Source organism: Spermophilus citellus (assembly GCF_964194105.1).
Source record: "Spermophilus citellus genome assembly, chromosome: 1".
NCBI lineage: Eukaryota > Metazoa > Chordata > Mammalia > Rodentia > Sciuridae > Spermophilus > Spermophilus citellus.
The window spans coordinates 236,574,847-236,593,986 of record NC_138182.1 but is presented as its reverse complement, the minus strand read 5'-3'; the positions used below and the strand labels follow the sequence as shown (position 1 = coordinate 236,593,986).

The 19,140-nt window shown below is 39.5% G+C and overlaps 1 long non-coding RNA gene across 1 annotated transcript; it reads right to left on the bottom strand.

Annotated features, from left to right (window-relative positions):
- Nucleotides 1-10,475: 10,475 nt before the first annotated feature.
- Nucleotides 10,476-17,360, bottom strand: LOC308655253. Its single transcript, XR_014023435.1, has 3 exons — nucleotides 17,256-17,360; nucleotides 11,867-12,034; nucleotides 10,476-10,552 (listed from the first exon to the last, which is right to left on the bottom strand). It is a non-coding gene; the product is annotated as an uncharacterized lncRNA (long non-coding RNA).
- Nucleotides 17,361-19,140: the final 1,780 nt, after the last annotated feature.

The following is a 19,140-nucleotide window of genomic DNA, read 5'->3' as shown; positions in this document are numbered from 1 at the left end:
TGATCACTAACATTTATTGAACACTTATTACATGCCAGACACTGCTAAGTGCTTTTCTGCATTATTTTATTTTAGAAGTGAGAAAACTGAGGCTTAGAAAAGCCAAGTACCTTGTTTCACACCACAGTGGATAGCTACTCTAGAGTTTATGCCTTCTGCAGACTCCAGCTAATACACAAATCTCCTTCTTCCATTACCCAGGTGGTTAATTAATCCACTTCAAAATGTATTGAATATGAGATGGAGAAAAGACCACCATCTCTATCCTGAAACATAAAGGACCCCATTTTTTATAGAGTTTTTTAAATGTGTTCTTAGCACTATAGAATTTTATTTTTGTATTTCATCAACATCTTTGTTCCTTGTCAACTTCCAAACTTGTTACATTTGTTTTCTGAATTACTTACTAGCAGTGGTATTGAGATCTATCACAAACCCTCCTTTAGCTTTGGGATGCACATGAGCTATCATTCAAACTAAAAATTAAAAGTTAAGAATATTAACAATTCTAACAAGGATGGAGTCAGGGTGTGCTGCAGACACAGGACTTTGAGGATTAGCATCCACTTTTTAACTTTTGGTTCACTTTTAAGTTCTCTTTTTACTACCTTATTCCTCAGAACTACTTCTTGTAGAAACTGAAGAAATATTTTTTGTATCTATTAGAAAAATAAGTAAATACATACATACATATATACATACAAGTAAACAAAAAACAGTAAAACAAAATACTTCCCCAATATGGGCTAAAAGTCTTTCCTTTGTTCTACTACTCAGCCTCAGTCATATGCCCCCTTGGGAAGAAAAACCATATGATTTTTTCATTCAAACAAACTCATTATAAAATCCAACATGTATTTACAATAAAACAAAATTTTCAGACTTTAGTCATAAAAAGCATGTCCTTTGCCTGATAAAATGACTATAGACAAGATTTATAGCAGTAACCAAAAACCACTCCTATTGGTGAAACTTTGGGAGCATTCCCCCAAAGCAATATCATACCAAAGGCATTAAGTTTGAGACAAAAAACTAGAGAAATAATAATTGAAAAGTTAAAGCAAAAGTAATATTATGTGCAGGAAATATTATTTGCATGAAAAGTGAAAGAATATCTATAAACCATTAGGACTAATAAGAGAATTTAGAAATGTTGTGAATTATATTTAAGAATAAAACAAGAGCATTCATATTTATTATCAGCAATAATTAAGAAATGTAAAACAAAATATTCATAATAGCAACAAATGCATAATGCACTTAGGAATAACTAACAAATAGGTAAAATTAAATTTATCATATTTAATAACAAAATATAATCTAAGTAAATGAAGATATAAAGTATAAAGTCATGATATGGAAAATGTCAATACTAAGTTAAAAACTCAATGAAATATCCATTTAAGTATCTTAATAAAATAAACTGATGTTGAAATTCATGTAGAACATAGGACATGATTAAAGTTAAAACCAAGCCACAAATAGAAAATATTTGCTCAATATACGGAAATCAATAAATGTTATTCACCACATCAATAGACTTAAAGATAAGAACCATATGATCATCTCGATAGACGCAGAAAAAGCATTCGACAAATTACAGCATCCCTTTATGTTCAAAACATTAGAAAAACTAGGGATAACAGGAACTTACCTTGACATTGTAAAAGCTATCTATGCTAAGCCTCAGGCTAGCATCATTCTGAATGGAGAAAAATTGAAGGTATTCCCTCTAAAATCTGGAATAAGACAGGGATGCCCTCTATCACCACTTCTATTCAATATAGTTCTTGAAACACTGGCCAGAGCAATTAGACAGATGAAAGAAATTAAAGGCATAAAAATAGGAAAAGAAGAACTTAAATTATCACTATTTGCGGATGACATGATTCTATACCTAGAAGACCCAAAAGGGTCTACAAAGAAACTACTAGAACTAATAAATGAATTCAGCAAAGTGGCAGGATATAAAATCAACACGCATAAATCAAAGGCATTTCTGTATATCAGTGACAAAACTTCTGAAACGGAAATGAGGAAAAACACTCCATTCACAATATCCTCAAAAAAAATAAAATACTTGGGAATCAACCTAACAAAAGAGGTGAAAGATTTATACAATGAAAACTACAGAACCCTAAAGAGAGAAGTAGAAGAAGATCTTAGAAGATGGAAAAATATACCCTGTTCATGGATAGGCAGAACTAACATTATCAAAATGGCGATATTACCAAAAGTTCTCTATAGGTTTAATGCAATGCCAATCAAAATCCCAACGTCATTTCTTGTAGAAATAGATAAAGCAATCATGAAATTCATATGGAAAAATAAAAGACCCAGAATAGCAAAAGCAACGCTAAGCAGGAAGTGTGAATCAGGCGGTATAGCGATACCAGATTTCAAACTATATTACAGAGCAATAGTGACAAAAACAGCATGGTACTGGTACCAAAACAGGTGGGTGGACCAATGGTATAGAATAGAGGACACAGAGACTAATCCACAAAGTTACAACTATCTTATATTTGATAAAGGGGCTAAAAGCATGCAATGGAGGAAGGATAGCATCTTCAACAAATGGTGTTGGGAAAACTGGAAATCCATATGCAACAAAATGAAACTGAATCCCTTCCTCTCGCCATGCACAAAAGTTAACTCCAAATGGATCAAGGAGCTTGATATCAAATCAGAGACTCTGTGTCTGATAGAAGAAAAAGTTGGCTCCGATCTACATATTGTGGGGTCGGGCTCCAAATTCCTTAATAGGACACCCATAGCACAAGAGTTAATAACAAGAATCAACAAATGGGACTTACTTAAACTAAAAAGTTTTTCTCAGCAAGAAAAACAATAAGAGAGGTAAATAGGGAGCCTACATCCTGGGAACAAATTTTTACTCCTCACACTTCAGATAGAGCCCTAATATCCAGAGTATACAAAGAACTCAAAAAATTAAACAATAAGATAACAAATAACCCAATCAACAAATGGGCCAAGGACCTGAACAGACACTTCTCAGAGGAGGACATACAATCAATCAACAAATACATGAAAAAATGCTCACCATCTCTAGCAGTCAGAGAAATGCAAATCAAAACCACCCTAAGACACCATCTCACTCCAGTAAGATTGGCAGCCACTATGAAGTCAAACAACAAGTGCTGGCGAGGATGTGGAGAAAAGGGTACATACATTGCTGGTGGGACTGCAAATTGGTGCGGCCAATTTGGAAAGCAGTATGGAGATTCCTGGGAAAGCTGGGAATGGAACCACCATTTGACCCAGCTATTGCCCTTCTTGGACTATTCCCTGAAGACCTTAAAAGAGCGTACTACAGGGATACTGCCACATCTATGTTCATAGCAGCACAATTCACAATAGCTAGACTGTGGAACCAACCCAGATGCCCTTCAATAGATGAATGGATAAAAAAAATGTGGTATTTATACACCATGGAGTATTACGCAGCACTAAAAAATGACAAAATCATGGAATTTGCAGGGAAATGGATTGGACTAGAGCAGATTATGCTTAGTGAAGCTAGCCAATCCCTAAAAAACAAATACCAAATGTCTTCTTTGATATAATGAGAGCAACTATGAACAGAGCAGGGAGGAAGAGCAGGAAGAAAAGATTAACATTAAACAGAGACATGAGATGGGAGGGAAAGGGAGAGAAAAGGGAAATTGCATGGAAATGGAGGGAGACCCTCATTGTTATACAAAATTACATATAAGAGGTTGTGAGGGGAATGGGAAAAAAAAAACAAGGAGAGAAATGAATTACAGCAGATGGGGTAGAGAGAGAAGATGTGAGGGAAGGGGAGGGGAGATAGTAGAGGATAGGAAAGGTATCAGAATACAACAGTTACTAATAGGGCATTATGTAAAATTGTGGATGTGTAACCGACGTGATTCTGCAATCTGCATTTGGGGTAAAAATTGGGAGTTCATAACCCACTTGAATCTAATGTATGAAATATGATATGTCAAGAGCTTTGTAATGTTGTGAACAACCAATAAAAAAAATATTTGCTGTATATGCATACACACATGTGTGTATATATATACACACACATACATATATGACAAATGTTTAGCATCTAAATCATACAAGAAATTCAATATAATATGTATGAAACAAAACAATCCTTTTAATCCCTGGAAAATTGACAAAGGGTATGATCAGGCAATACACATTTTAGGAAATCTAATTAACATGGAAAAGTTCTCAGCTTCTTTAATGATCAAGAAAATATAAAATTAAAACAATGAGACACCTGTCATAATCATAAAATTTCCAAAAATGTACACTTTGGCAGTTCCAAATATTGGCAAGTTTCTAGGGAAACAAGGACTCAAAAATCATAGGTGATGAGTATACATTTGTACAACTGCTTGAAGGGCAATTATGTCTTTGAACTGTTCTGAAGCACAACATTATCAACTAAACTTGACACGTCTACTTTTAGGTGTGTATTTACAGAGAAAAAACTTATCTACCTAGACCCAAAGTCATGTACCAATTGCTAATTACAATGTTGATTATAATGACAAAAATTAAGAAGGGGCAATTAATCTCCATTCATAGAGACCCAGTGGTAGCTAAGTTGTAGTTTAAACACTAATATATTATAAAGCAATTAAAGAGACATAACTAGAATTAAGTATAGTCCCATTGAACTGCTCCTGTACCAATATTTAGTGAAATATAGGACTGTCATACAACATATGAATATTTTAATATCCACATAACAAATTTTGAACATACACACACACACACACACATATAATGTTATATACTACACACATGCATATATGTATGTATATATAAATAAAGTTTATGGATAAACATGTAATAAACATGGACTCCCAGAATATTTACAAAATTCATGATAGTAATTGGGGGAAGGAGAGGCAGAAATGGGGCTACAGGAAATAAATGTAACCAATCCACCTTTAAATAGTGTTTCTTTGATTAAGAATATGTCTGAAGTAAAAATAAGAAAAGGTTAATATTTATTAGTTTAAGTAGTAGAATCATAGCTATTCAGTGATCTAGCTTTTGTACTTTTTTCTGTATCTTTTAAGCTTTAAAAAAAACTAAAATTCTTTCCTGGATATTTTAAATATAACAATTATGGACTAAAGAAAAATAAAATGAAGGACCATAAAGTGAAATATCTACATGTTTTGCATACTTTTTTTCCCCATAGCTAAATGAGTAAAGTGACTCTGTCAAATGTCATTTGAACTTAATTTTATATTGGATCTGGAAGTTCATGAACATTTTTATTTATTTATTTGTAGTTTTAGATGGACAGCCTGCCTTTATTTTTTTTATTTTTATGTGTTGCTGGGGATCAAACCCAGTGCCTCACACATAGTAAGCAAGTGCTCCACCACTGAGCTACAACCCCACCCCCATAAACATATTTTTATCTATCATATAATGTCTTGATGCTTTTTAAGTCAATAAAAAAGAAAGTATCTTTGGATAGCAACTTGATCATACTGCCTAAGAAACATCGCTTCACAAACTATTACTTCCAAGAGCCCTTGGCTCTACTTTTGTTGAATTCACCATTGAGTTCTATAATTCAGCAGAAATGTACTTTTTAAATTTAGAAATTCCAGAAGATCTTATATTTTTAAAAGCTTGTATTTAGCATATAAGCATGAAAACAGCCTCTTAGAAAACCTGCCAAAGCAACCACATCCAAGGAGGCCTTGCTCTCTCCGACTTGGCTATGATTCTTTCCAGGGAGTCAAAGTCACTTTAATTAAATTGAAGATACATCTTCTCCTTAAGACTAACACTGTTTTAAACATGGTAGCATTTGCAGCCAATCATAGCCTAATAACCAAGCTCTTGAAAAAGGATTCTCCCCAAAATGATAAGTTTTATAACCTAATAAACCTTGAGAAAAAAAAATTCTCAAATTCTTCCAATGGCTACAAATACCTAAATTAATCTGTATATCTCCATTGAATATAATTTTGTGTTTTACTATTTCAAAATAAGCTTAAAATTTATGGAAATCATGTCACAAGAATAGTATAAAGAACTATTGGACATTTTACACATCCACTTACATATATGCTATTATATTTTTTCAGAGCCATTGGACAGTAAATTAGACAGATATGAAGACTTTTTAACTCTGCATACTTCAGTGTGCATTTCCTAAGAACAAGTATATTCATTTACATAATCATAGCAATTGAACATAGTGTCAATTTTAGTAAATCCTCATCAATACAATATTTTCATTTTATCTGAGCCTTATTAATATAATCTATTCCCATAACAATGTCTTCCATAAAAGGGTGGAGGTACAATCCAAAATTCCACATTTCCATTTAGTTGTCAAGTTTCTTTTTGTTTCCTTAAATCTGGACAATTCCTCAATTTGTTGTTTTCTATTACCTTGACATTTTGAAAATTTTGAAGAGTTCAGGTCAATTATTTGCTAAAACATTTCTTAATTCGAGTTGATGTGATCACAGTGACACATGCATCTTTAACAGAAATATCAGTATTTTTTGCTGCTCACTGTCTCTTTTTCCTACTATGCTTTTTATTTTCCTATTATACTTTGATTTATCCCTTTGAGTATTTCTGAATTGCTTTGGTTTGGAAATATACTTTTCTAAAGTGTATAGTTGGAACTTGGTTTGTTAGCCGAATTGAAAATAATTTTTATGTTTTAACTTGGCTAAGCTTATTCATATGTATTGATATGATTAATATCTTTAGTCTCAACTCTGCAATTTTAAAATCTATAGCATTTGTTCTGTATTTTCTCAGCATTTACTCAGAATTCATCATGTTTTTATATGTTTCAAATGATTTTTTATGTCTTGATATTTGAAGAATGTCTTGGCTAAATATAATAAAATCCTCAGATTGCAAAGCTCTTTCTTGAATTTCTTGAAACTACTGCCTTATTGTTTCTTGCTTTTGCAACTGATTAGATCCTTTGTTTTAGAACACTGGGATGTTCTTAAACTTTACAATCCAAAAGTTCTACTAAGATATGCCTCAGATTTAATCATTCACATTATGTAAGTTGAGAGTACCCAGTAGGCAATGTACAAATGCAAGTTTTCTTTTATTTTTGAAAAATCTTCATAGATTATTATTCTAAATCTTCTGTTCCATTGATTTTTTTCTCCTTTTGGGGACTTCAGTTATTCATATATTGGATATTTGCCTTTTTTCCATTTTCCCATTCCAAGCACTTTTTTCTGACCCTTTTCTTTCTTTAATTTTCATATTTTTGGTGGTTGTTTTGATTTTCTTCATTGACCTTTATTATGTTTTTATTTATTATTTATTGAACAGTTTATGTCTCTTTTTCTAATTATTCACTTGCAAATAAAAAAACAAATGCTCATATAATGTCTTCCATAAAAAGGTGGAGGTACAATCCCAAATCCCACATTTCCATTTAGTTGTCAAGTCTCTTTTCGTATCTGCCTTGCTCTTAGAAAAGTTATTCAAGGCACATTTTTCTCATATTGTCAAATGTTTGAGGATGTCTGATTTAGTTCATGAGCTAAATGACAGGGTTCTTCTGGTTTATGGTGGTTTTATTAGAGACAATTTTCATTGGGTAAAATGTTTTGATAAAATTCTGTTTTCTTCTCAATATAGATAAAGTGAGCTTGCATCTCTGCAGGAATGGTAGCCAGGAATGATAATCTGGGAGGTTTACAGAATCCCTTGTTCTAGATCACCCTCTTTTTCAGTGAAACAAAGCAGAATGCCTATTTTAGTGTTAGAGTCAAATGGGAAAAGTTAGCATCATTTTTTTTCTTTCTTTTCTTATTTGCCTGCTTTCTTCTTTTTGCTCTATGCAGTTTCAGAGGGTTATTTTCCATGCTTTTTACTTTTATCTCTCCATAAGTGTTTCTCTAAAATTCTCTGTTTTCTTTTGTACATTTTTTTTAACATTTTGGTCTCTGAAAATATTAGGGTGGGAAGTTAAAAATAACTCTACTGAAGGCTAATGTTTATTTTTCTATTTCTAAAGAAATTGAACTTTGCTGTAACTTGTAGTCATTCACAAGAATGGGATTGACAGGGCTTTAATCATTAATTTAGCTCATTTTTATGCCTTTTAGAGGTTGTGTTGAGCCACTAAGATTTAGGTGTCTTCGTTCATTGGCTGTTTCTTTGCATTCTTGATTCAATCTTTCAAATTCCCATTTTGGTTTTAAAAAATAAGATTTTAAGATATTAACCATGATAAGACATTTCTCAAAATATTAATTTACATCATATTTTACAGACTTTAAACATTTTATTGTTAGCTTCAATTCATGTTTGTGCAATCCACTGATGTTCAGCTGTCTAGGTATCCCTCTGTCAACTCCTCCTCTGGCTCTCACTCTCCAAATCTGTCATGTTTCTAAAACAAGAAGCTGTACATAAAGTTCTTACCAAAAGTTTACTATGAATATTCAGGGAATGTATGGCAGCTTCAATATTATACAAAAAAATTCCATAAAAAAATCCACGGAATCTCCATCTTTAAGACAAGCCAGTGACATGATGATGATACCCATTAAACCCAGACTCATTTTTCTGAGGAAAGTATCATGAGATTCAACCTTCCTTTGGTTGATTCCCTTGAGCTTGCATGCTTTAATCTTGCCTATCCCCATCACTGTTCATTTCCCTGTATAGTAGACAGCATCCATACACCCTCAGCGCTCAACTATACCAATGCATTTCAATGGGACCAATGCCATAGGAACCAGAGTGAAGCTATTACTCAGAGCCGACCCAAAGTACCCACTCCCAAGAGAAACTCAATCACCTGGAAGCCTTGGTAAAAAAAAAAAAAAAAGTACCACAGCTTCCCTTGAGTAGAAAACACTGAGGCATATTCTACACAACATTTCAGAGGTCCTCACTAGGCACTGAGCCCTTCTTGCCTTTAGTAACAAAATACCCTTTCTTGGCTCACAGCCCCATTCCCAACCCGAACTTCCTGGAACATCTCTCAAAGAAATTACTTCCATTCAAGCTTCTGTCTCAGGATCTGCTTTCAGGGAAACCAAACCTAAGACATACTTCCATGAATCCATAAATACTTATAGTGTGCTTCTTTCCCATGACTTGTAGTCCTACAATGAAGATGAAATAGGGTTATTTTTACCTTTTATAATATCAAATTCTGTGGAAACGATCTTGATCTAGACTCTCTAGATTTGTAGTCATTTTTCTCCAGGGTCTTAAATTCACTTTGAAAGTTCCAAAATCCTCAGAAGTCATGGGAATAGTACTTAAATTGACCTGATTAAAGTGAGCTGCAGTAAATATCCCCAAGTAACTTCAAGGGGAAGCACATCTATGATCCAGCCCTTGGTAGGATAAGTAAACCATAATATTATGTCGCGACCCCTTGCCCGCAAGGAAGACGCAACAACAGGAATCTTCTTTCAGCCGTTTATTCAGGCCCCTGATGTTTCTTCTTCTCACTCTCGGACGCCCCTCCCAGCCTTAATAAAGCATCCCAAGCCCCAATGCGAAGCTGCTACGTGGAGCTTTCTCATAGGGTGTTAAAACATCACGTGCCAACTCTCCCAAATAAGGAGTTGTTTGTCACAGACCACAGCGGAGCCAGCGCCATCTTGTAATGGCGACCACAGTCCGAAGAAACGGCTCACCACAATTCCCCCTTTTGTTTTCTAAGAACAACACAGGAGAGAGTAGAGGTCCTATCCCACTGTGCAGAAGTGGCTGCATAGTATGGCTCAGCCCCAAGGAGGCGCCTTCCCCAGATCTGAGGCCATATCAGCCGACGCTTTTCTCCGTGGGACGGGGCGTGGACGCGTCTAACCCGCATACAATAGGACATGCTCTCCTTGAGGTCCACTTCAAGGATCACTCAAGTGCAGTGCCTTGCCTCGCATCCTGTATCGTGACGATGGTGGACGAAGGGGGATAGCTAAGGCTGAACTGTGGCTGTATAGAAATACAACGACAAACAAGTTGGTAACACCCTAAAAGAAAGGCACGGGTCTTAAGGCGATAGAAAAGCACTAGTGTGGAAACCCATCTGCGTGCAATGGTAGGAAAGCCGGCAGAGTGCAAGGGCTTTCCAACACTAAGAGAATAACAAGGAAAGACATGTCGATCCCAGTGCAATGTCCGTAAGACTTGGGGTGCGACGACCATGTCAAAGATTTACTGTTTAATTTGCGCAAGCCAAACTTGAGGTGAGTTGCCACTTTCTAAAGCTGCAAGAGCTTGTATGATCATAGCCTTATCGTGAGCATTGCGGGCCTTGAGGCGACAGAGAAACCACAAGCAGAGAACCATACCGAAGCAACACATTGCACCAAAAATGCCTACCCCCACCCACTCTTTAAAAAAGGAAAAGGCAGAGGATATCCAATCGGTGAATTGACCCAAAGTTACGGGATCGACATGGGTACTGTTCAAGACAGCTATCTGGGTTAGTTGAGACTGGATCATGTCTTCCGCTGCCATGGACCAATTTCCGGCCAAGTATTCGCCAATGATACGGGAGGCATTCCTGGAATCATTAAATCTGACAGAGGTTATACATAAATGTGCACGTTGGTCAACACAGCCCAAAAGCACCAAATCAGCCAATTCTTCTACCTGAGCTTGGAGTAAATCTATTCTTTGGTTGGCAGCTAAAATCCCTGACAAAATATGTTGATTAATTGTATTCTGGGATTCAAGTATGGTGGAAGTTTGTTGAACAACTTGATTAATGGTGGCAGCAGTCTGCACTTGACTGGCCATGGCCACTCCGGCCGTGACCGCTGCAGCAGCAGATACCGCCACGGCTGTCACTATAGCAGCTGTGATTCCAAAATCCCTGCGGACCCTAAGTAGCTCAACAATGGGGAATTCGTCAGGGTCCGCAGTGACTGGGATTGGGACAAAAGTTGGAATTTTCATAACCACCGCTACAGTCCAAGAACCATCCCAACACTCAGATAAGAGACAGGTAACATTAGAACAATCCAGCACCCCTGACGAGGTGTCATTAGCCAAAAGGAGTAAGAACGGGGATTGGACACAGACCATTGCAGGGGGCAATGTGGCATTATGTAACAGAGAGTTGAACGAAACAGATGTGAGTCTTTTACCTCGTTCACTCTCCTTAACAGTGCCAGAAACATTAGCCAGCCAACTTTTGGCTCCCAGCAATTGAGCCAGTGCAGAAATATCAGCTGAAGCCCCCTTTTCATTGGAGATCAGCCATTGAAACCAGGACCAACCCACTCCTGTAGAGGAGTTGACACTGTTGTTAAAGTTATAAACATACCTCTTAAGAGAGGGGGAAAGGGAGAAACCTTTAGCAACTTGACGTTGCTCCCAAGAATGATCCTGACAAGGCGTAAATGTTGGGGGGAAACCAAGATTAGGGGTACAGTAAGGAGAGGCCTTAAAATGGGTGGCATTATAAAGACTATTAGAAGAAGGAGGCACTGGGATTAGTACCTCGGAGATAATAGCCAAGGTAGTTGTGTTTAAAGCAGAGCTATTTGCGGGGGTTCCTGAGCCTGTTTGTTCCCCTGAGACTACTTGGCTCAGCACAGCACTGAGAATGCTCCCTGAAACCTGACTGGACCGCAATGGGTCCTCCCAGTTAGTCAAATTCTTGGTCTTAAGACTAATACAATGAGTGTTCCCAAGGCTGAAACAAAAAACTCCTGTGAGATTAACTTGAGATTGATTAAAAATGCTATCCGCGTCCCCTCTAGGAGAGGCACAGGGAGCAGACATCTCACATGAGGTAGAGAAAAGAGTGGGGAGGACACTAGAATTACCATGAACCGGCATTGGCATTGGCCAAGCCCGTGCCACTGCCCACCACTGCATTGGTGTCATCTGTGTCATCGGCATCAGCACCAGAGCCAGAGCACTTAGCAGAATGAAGATCCTCATCACGGGATTGCTGTGGTATTTCCTGTTGCTGGTTAGCCGACGTCAAGACTCTTCTTGTCAGGCGTTCAGGGACCCACAACGGTTCCGTGCGATCCTGGGGAAAAACACATACAGATCCTCGTGCCCATGTCAGCACGGGGTCGGGGCCGTTCCATTGGCCCGTAAGAACATCTTTCCACTTAACATAGCCAATCACAGAGGGCTGAGGGGACACATGTCTATCGGCCGCAGAGCGATCATGAATATCCAAATTCAAAAAATTAATGGTAAAGAGAGCTAAGGACAGGCGTTCTTTAGGAGTATGTTCAGCACCTATTCCCCCCTTTTGTTTATGTAAAGTTTCCTTTAAGGTGCGATGAGCACGCTCAACAATGCCTTGCCCTTGAGGATTGTAAGGCAAACCATGAGTAAGTTGCACTCCCATAGTAGAACAAAAAGATGTAAATTGTCTTCCAGTATAAGCAGGTCCATTATCAGTCTTAAGGGACGTAGGTGCACCCCACGCCGCCCAGGCCTCCAGGCAATGAGTAATGACATTACGTGCCTTTTCTCCCGATAAAGCAGAAGCATGAATAATTCCAGAGTACGTATCAACAGAAACATGGACATACTTGAGGCTACCAAAGTCAGGTATGTGTGTCACATCCATTTGCCAGACAACCAATGGCTTCAATCCCCGTGGGTTCACTCCATAAGTAGGGGGATGAAGAAATGTGACACAATGGGGACAGTGTAATACTATCTGCCGAGCATCTGCTCTTGAAATAGAAAAATGCCTGCGCAGTGTTAAAGCATTAACATGAAAATTTTGGTGAAACAATTTAGCCTCCTCTAAGGAGGAAGCCAAACAGATCAACTGACCTCTAGTGGCTGAGTCCGCACAGGCATTACCCTGCGATAACGGACCAGGAAGAGAGGTGTGAGCCCGGATGTGCACTGGATAAAAAGGAGCAGTGCGGCCACGGATAAGCTGTTGAAGCTGATTAAAGTAAGCAGATACATTACGGGCATCACTAATAGCTCCCACAGCCTCCAGGATTTGTAGTGCTTGCACCACATAGATGGAGTCCGAAATGAGATTAAAAGGAAAAGAACACTGTTTAAAAACCTCAATAACAATTTGTAGTTCTACCCATTGTGGATTTCCAGGAGCAAATTGATGCTGGACAGGGGGAGAATCATTAATTACATAAGCTCCCATTCCAGACTTGGAACCATCAGTAAAAATGTTAACAGCCCCCGGAATGGGACTGGATGAAGTTACTTTAGGGAAAATGATAGGATGTTCTTTAACAAAATGGAGTAACGGATGAGAAGGGTAATGATTATCAATATCCCCTTGAAACGAGCAACATAGAATAGCCCAGTTATCTAGAGTAGCACACAAGACACTAAGTTGAGCTTTAGTGTAGGGTATAATAAGAGAAGAAGGTGATTGTCCGAAAAATTGAATGCTTTGTTGAATCCCTTTAAGTGCTAATGCTGCAACAGCATCAGGATAATATTCTAAGGATTTTCCTGGGGATACATGTGGGTGAATCCATAGCAAAGGTCCATCTTGCCACAGTACTCCAGTAGGCTGCCGCATAGTGGCAAGCACACATAACTGGAAAGGTTTATCACTCTGGAGCCTGCATAAAGTAGCATGTTGTATAGCTTCTTCTACTGTCATAAGGGCCGCTCTAGCCTCTTTGGTGAGACTACGAGGGGAAGTAAGATCTGGATCACCCCTAAGAGTAGCATACAAAGGCTGTAGCATAACATTAGAAATATGTAAATATCCTCGTATCCAATTAATATCTCCCAGCAGTTTTTGAAAATCATTTAGAGTTTGGAGATCCTGAGCTCGTATGGTGATTTTCTGTGGTCGTAATTTGTCACACCCAATTGTTGCTCCCAAATACTTAATAGAATCCCCTGTTTGAATCTTTTCAGGTGCGATATGCAGTCCATATTGAGCTAACAACTTCACTAGGTCTTTATAGGCCTCATGAACTGTCTGCTCTGATTTAGCAGCCAATAATACATCATCCATATAATGAATGATCTTGATGGAGGAATACTTTTGTCTGAGAGGTGCGAGTGTCTTCCCCACATACATCTGATACATCGTGGGACTATTAGCCATTCCCTGCGGCAACACTACCCACTCAAACCTTTGATCTGGTTCCTCGTGGTTACACGAGGGAAGGGTGAAGGCAAAACGTTGCGAGTCTTTAGGATGCAAAGGAATAGAAAAGAAACAGTCTTTAATGTCAATAACAATAATGTGCCAACCCTGAGGAACCGAGGAGAGCAGAGGCAGCCCTCTTTGAATGGGCCCCATAAGTTGCATTTGAGCATTAACTGCTCGTAGATCATGCAGTAGGCGCCACTTCCCTGATTTTTTCTTAATGACAAATATGGGAGTATTCCATGGAGAAGTAGAAGGCTGGATGTGACCCAAGTCAAGTTGTTCTTTAACTAGAGCATGAGCTGCTGCCAATTTAACCGAGGGAAGAGGCCACTGAGGCACCCAAACAGGCTCCTCGGTGAGCCATGTTATGGGTATTTGAGCCCCAGCGGCCCCTAGGAAAAACCCAGACCAAATCTGTCAAGCTTTTGATGACCTTGTACAGGATGCTTACGTCCCTGTAAATGTTTTCCTAGTCCTAGACCTGGCCTATACCCCATATTTTGCATAATCTGTTGAGACACTGGGGAATAGTCATTACTAAGAGTGAACCCCATGTCTTTCATCAGATCACGGCCCCATAGAGAGATAGGTAAATCAAGTACATAAGGCTGAAAGGTACCCTTATGTCCTTCTGGATCCTTCCAGACTAGATGTCTACAGCTGATCTGAGGGGCCTGGGCATATCCAAGTCCTCTCAAGGATTGATCAGAAGTCTGCACTGGCCATCCCTTAGACCAGTCCCTAAGTGCTATAATACTACGGTCTGCTCCGGTATCCAGTAACCCCACAATAGATTTACCTTCTATGCTTAATTCCAAAGTGGGGCGATTGCTCATATCTAGTGACAAATAGGCACAATTCCCTCCAGTGGTACCAATCTCATTCCCTGTCCGTGACCTTGAATCAGCAGGGAAGTGATTATGTAAGCTAGGCAAAATTAGCAATTGAGCAATCCGATCCCCTGGGGAGATGGACACAATGCCCTTTGGAGCTTCCACCATAACCTTTATTATCCCTACAGTATCAGGACTTATGACTCCGGGGAAAACATGAAGACCTTGTAAAATAGAGGATGCACGTCCAATTAGCAAACCTACAGTGCCAGGTGGTAGAGGCCCTGTAAACTCAGTTTCCACCAATTGGACTCCCATCTTAGGTGTTAATACGAGTCTGGAGGTGGAACAGAGGTCCAATCCCGCGGCACCTGTAGTGGCTCTCCGCATTTCATGGGATGGCGTAGAGATGGCCATGTCTCGGGTTCGGGTGTGACATTCTCCACTGCCCCATATATTTGTGGGCCCTGGGGTCGAGGGCCCCGTCGGCCGTTTTTTGGCCCAGCTGAAATAGGCTGTCCATGGATGTCCCTCACTGATCTACACTCTCTTGCCCAATGCTTCCCCTTTTTGCATCTTGGACACAACCCCGGTAGACGAAGGCCATTGGAAAGGCCACCGTGAGAAGGTCCAGTAAAATTGTCGTTTTTGGAATTGTCTTTTTTGGGACATTCACGTCTAAAATGACCGGGTTGACCACAATGGAAGCATGTTCCGGCGGCAGGACCGCCCCCTTTTGTAATCCGAAGGACAGCAGCTGCAAGACCTGCATTAGTTAAAGGTCCTCCAATCTCTCTACACACCTTCATCCATGCTTCTATGCCTTTGTTCTTATAAGGAGCGATTGCTGCTTTACATTCCTTGGTGCATTGCTCAAAGACCAATTGCTTGACAAGGGGCATGGCTCTATCAGGATCCCCAAAAATCTTTCCAGCGGCGTCCACCATCCTTGCTACAAAGTCTGAAAAGGGTTCTGTAGGGCCTTGTATAATCTTAGTCAAATTACCAGATACCTCTCCTCTATTTGGAAGTGACTTCCATGCCCGAATGCAAATGTTATTAATTTGATCATATACCTCAAGAGGGAATCCCGTCTGTTGATTAGCAAATCTACCTTGCCCCAAAAGCATGTCCTTATCCCAATGAGGGTGTCCCGCCGCATGGTTTTGGGCGGCCTGCTCTATTGCGCCCTCTAGCACAAATGCTCTCCAGTCCAAATATTTACCTGGGGAAACACAAGCCCGAACAAGGCTAGCCCAATCAGAGGGAGTCATACAGTATCTAGACAGACTCTCCACCTGAGTTAGTGTGAAGGCAGCATCCACCCCATAAGTGCGCACAGACTCCGCCAGAGTCTTCACAATTTTGAAATCTAAAGGCTCATGGAATCTTCCCCTATTATCATCCTGAAAAATTGGATAAGCAAGACCCATCTCAGCGTTAACAGCCCTCCATGTTTGAGCATGGAAAGCTCTCCCCGAAACACCCCCGCCATACGGCGGTGGATCCGGAGGATCACATTTCTTGTGCTCCTGTTTATTTTTGTTCCCTTCTCCTATAGCTAAACTCCCTAGCTGGCGAGACAGCCTCCCAAGCTCCTCCTCCTCATCCTCCTCTTCCTCTGACCCACTTTCACATGGGGGTGTGCGCAGCGCACTGAGATCTGGATACAATCGTCTCTTTCCCTGTTTCACGCTCCGCACACTTCCATCCTCCCGAGATACCTCACTTCCTGCATCTGGATACAATCGTCTCTTCCCCTGTTTCACGCTCCGCACACTTCCATCCTCCCGAGATACCTCACTTCCTGCCATCTCCGATTTCTCCTCATGTAATTGTTCTAGAACTTCCTGTCCTTTAGTAAGTGCTTCCTGACATCTGCCATCCGTGAGGCAACTACGGACCATTTTCCAAAGGGGTATCACCCCGCCCTCTAATATGCCCTGCTCAGAGGCAAAGTCAAGATCTTTGCCTAATTTATCCCAACTAGGTATAGTAAGACTGCCCGAAAATGCAAACCACGGTGCAGCAATATCCAACTTCTGTAAAAATCTTTGTAAAGTTCTATGTTTCACTTCCAGGCCCTTGGAACGTAACAGGCCGTCTAGGGCCAGAAGAAGCGGACTTGAAGATGCGGCACCCATGACACAGCAACAAAAGAAACACAGAAAACAAAAGTGAAAGTACACAGTGCAGCTGCAATAAAATATAAAGCTCTCTCTTTCTTTGTAGAGGAGCTGACCCCGCTTTGATCGCGGATCCCACTTACTGGGACTATCCCCGCTTTGGTCGCGGATCCCACTTACCTGGGACTAACCGGTGCACCACCCCTGACGGCTGAAAGTTCTGGTTCCCGGGTTTCGGCACCACTTGTCGCGACCCCTTGCCCGCAAGGAAGACGCAACAACAGGAATCTTCTTTCAGCCGTTTATTCAGGCCCCTGATGTTTCTTCTTCTCACTCTCGGACGCCCCTCCCAGCCTTAATAAAGCATCCCAAGCCCCAATGCGAAGCTGCTATGTGGAGCTTTCTCATAGGGTGTTAAAACATCACGTGCCAACTCTCCCAAATAAGGAGTTGTTTGTCACAGACCACAGCGGAGCCAGCGCCATCTTGTAATGGCGACCACAGTCCGAAGAAACGGCTCACCACAATATTATACTCAGAAAACACCAATCTGAACTCTGATACTCAAAAGTTAGGTAGTCTTAGAAAAGTCAATTTGCCTTTCTAATATCAGCTTTCTGGTCAGTAAAATGAGGAGCCAAAATACTTTTTGAGGGCTTTCAAGTCTGCTTGGCTCTATGAAACTAAAATAGGTTTGTGAAATCCATCTTGTTTCACATATATATCATTTTTTTTCATAAATATGTTTCTTGGAAATGCAACTTACCAGTAATGTCCTTTCTCAAAACCTATTTATAATTTCAAAGTTAGTCCTGATCATTCAAATAGCTGAATTTCCACTGGAAGGTTTCACTCATCACTAAGCAGAAATTTTGGGGTGTTCTGTCCACCAAATTACCCACAAACATTTTGGTGTTATTTTATTACTGAAAACAAGAAAGATCACACAGAGAATCAATATCTCTTGAGCAATCTAAATGTTTGATCTGAATCTTCTCTAGGTAAATAGCAGGTATTGCATAGAAGAGAGAGTTTTTCAACAGTAATTCCACTCCTTTTCGGATATGAACTAAGAAACTGAGCTTTGAAACCAGTTCCTCTTAAGTAGAACATATTGATCGAAGGATTGTCTGATTTAGAATGAATAGAAAGGAATCAAAGTGAGCTAGGTAAACAGAAGGAATTAAACTTGACAACTTATCAGAGTGCAGACACATTACACCTTGAGAAGAAAGAGAGACAGCAAAAGTAGAAAAAGGCAGGACTGTGGAATGATCGTCAATCTTTAAACCACAGAAGTGAAAAGAGCTAACATCATCATGAAAATCAGATCAAACACAGTTTAAGAGCTGGGATTCAACTGTACCACACTTATTCTACTCATAGAAATAAGTGCCCAGAAATTAAAACTTCACCTATGGCAACAGAATTAAAAATAGGAGAACCACATGAAAATTAAACAAAGAGAAAGTCCTAATGAACTATTTCTAGGGGAAGACCTGGGGAAGAGTTTGAGGTGGAGTTTGCAATGTAGAACAAGAAGTATTTAATGAAGGAGAAGAATATAATGTGTAAAAGAATTAGTCTTCACCTGTAGGCTCAAAGAGAAAGATTGAAACCTTCTATTGCTTCTTTTGCTGATCAGATTAATTTTAGGTAAAAAACAACATCTTTGCCATCTATACTGTCTTACTTGGTTTATTCATTATTTGCTTCTTATATAGAAATCCCAAGCAGCATCTGCACCACAAGGAAGATGCCCTGCTGATTTCCATGTGGCTGGGTTGAATTGGTGAAACAGTTTATTGTACATCTGCCCAGGGAGGCCACAAGCAAGAGACCCACTCAGTCCTCAAGCAGTAGGGAATGTGTTAGAATGTGACATGACTTAAGAACTATGACTTTGTGAACATAGAAGACAAAAATGTCCCCTGAGTGTGCCTTAAGCAATCTGTCCCACTACCAGCTTTCTGGAGTGAATATCAATTTGGAGGCCAATAGTAACAGCAAAAGCTCAACAAAGTTGCTTATGAGAAATATCAGTCCCACCTGTACCAACAAGGAG